The sequence below is a fragment of the Mus pahari genome, chromosome 1, assembly GCF_900095145.1.
Source record: "Mus pahari chromosome 1, PAHARI_EIJ_v1.1, whole genome shotgun sequence".
In the NCBI taxonomy this organism is placed as follows: domain Eukaryota; kingdom Metazoa; phylum Chordata; class Mammalia; order Rodentia; family Muridae; genus Mus; species Mus pahari.
Window position 1 is genome coordinate 69942653 of NC_034590.1, and position 2242 is coordinate 69944894.

The window sequence follows — 2242 nt, forward strand, 5'->3', positions numbered from 1 at the left end:
AAAGAAAGAAAGAAAGAAAGAAAGAAAGAAAGAAAGAAAGAAAGAAAGAAAGAAAGAAAGAAAGAAAGAAAGAAAGGAAGGAAGGAAGGAAGATAAATAAATAGAAGTAGTAACTCATTTATTCCAGCCAGCCTCTATCTGCTAATCAAGGCTAACTTCCTTCAGCTTCACTAACCAGGATACTTGAGTAATGTGGCGTCACCTCCTTGGGAACACAAAAGCTCCAAAGTAGAGCTACAACAAAAACACAGCTGAAGCGCTAGCCCCATCATATCATAGCAGACAACAGTGGCAGAGCCAGGCATGGTGGCAAATACCCACAACCCCAGCACTTAGGAGACAAGAGTCAGACAGGATCACCGCATGTCCGAGGCCAATCTGGTCTGCTATCAAGTTCTAGGCCAGCCAGGGTTCCATCTCAGGACAGTTTCTCAAGAGAACAGAAAGTAATGTCAGTGCTCAAGCCTGGGCATATCGTGCCTACCCCTCAAAGCCAAGTCTCTGGAGACAGCAGAGGTCAGCAAGATGGCTCAGTGGATAAAGTGTCTGATGAACAAGCCTGACAGCCTGAGTTCAGTCCCCAGTCACAGGGAGGGAGGGAGGGAGGGAGGGGAGAATCAGCTCCACAAAGTTGTCCTCCGGCCTGGACACATACACACACACACACACACACACACACACACACACAGATCTCACACACACACACAATAATAAAATAATTTTTAATAGGCACCTCGGGCTCCTTGTTGAATACCCTTCCTGCCCTCCCTTCCAGCTGACCACCAGGAGTGCCCACTTTCAGCTTTGCAGGCCATCAGCCAACAGGGCCTGCATCTTATGTCCATGTGCATGGCACCCGAGGCTTTCTCCCTGTGTACAGATTACAGTTCCCTGAGAAGAAGGTCATTGTATAGTATGCCTCCCTAGTCCTCACGTATGGAAAGGCTCCATATGTTACGAAGCTCTCGGGCTCAGGCTAACACCATGATGTGCTTTCTTTTCATGCCCTAGATCACAGCCTGCTGCAGTAACTCCTCCATTCAAAGCTTCTAACTGGGAGGCGGTGGGATGGCTCAGTGGTAAAGGCACTTGCTACCAAGTCTGACAGTCTGAAAACTGGGAACCTGCATGGTAAAAGGAGAAAACCGACTCTCTGAAGTTGTCCTCTGACCTCTACACAGGAGCCATAGCAGATGTAGTAAACGCATACATTTACACTGACAAGACTCTCACATTTCATTTACTGTGTGAAGGCCAACGGAAAACACTGACCAAAGTCTCTGCAATAAAGTCCATACGCCCACCATTGTTTTTGAGTATTCTGCAAGCTGACCTCTTCAAGGACCAATCCAGAGGGCTGGGGTTGTGGCTCAGTGGCAGGGTGCTGGCCCAGCATGCATAAGGTCCTGGGTTTCATTCCCAGCACTAAAATACATAAATAAATAACTGGGGCTGGAGGGGATCACTCAGTCTACTGTACTAGCCGTGAAGCTAGGAAGGGTGCAGGACCAGAGGTGCTGGCTGTCACCTTCCATCACAATGCAAACTGAGAATAAAGTAAGGACAGCAGAGTCAAGGCTGGGATTCAGACCCACTAACACACCTGTCTGCATAGATCATATCAGCAGAATTACACTGAAAAGGGTCGGCCCATCCCTATAAATCAGCCAAGACCTCAGCTTTGGAAAGGACTTACTACAGTAACTGTTAACTGATTTATCCGGGGCCCAGGAGTAGAGCACTTACCTGCCTAACACATCCACACCCAACCCAAAGCCCTAGATTACATCACCGCTACTGCAGACAGACAGAAAGGCAGTATTTGTGTTGTTCTTGTTGGTTTTAGTTCCACAGTGCACTGAGTAGCAAAGTACAAAGAAATCATTTGATTTGGTTTGATTTGGTCTGATCTGGTTTTGAGCCAAGGTCTCTTTATATTAAACAGGTGGGTCTCCATCTCCTGGGCTTGGAAAATCTTCCTGCCTCAGCCTCTCAAGTTCTAAACCCACAGTCACAAGTCGCCAAGCCCGGCTCAAATAAATGTTTTTAAATATCCTCATTCCCACTAAGTAATAACTTGGAACCTAAGCACAGTCAGCCAAACAGAAACTGAAAACAATGTTTAGTAGTGACATGTCCCACTGGGACTCTGTCATCCCACTGCCATCCAGTAGTGACATGTCCCACCGGTCTCTGTCATCCCACTGCCATCCAGTAGTGACATGTCCCACTGGTCTCTGTC

General features: G+C 47.4%; 1 protein-coding gene across 1 annotated transcript in view; it reads right to left on the reverse strand.

Annotated features, from left to right (window-relative positions):
• Positions 1-2242, reverse strand: part of Uvrag (UV radiation resistance associated) — a 267126-nt gene that overhangs the window by 238661 nt on the left and 26223 nt on the right. The gene's annotated exons all lie outside the window — the stretch shown is intronic.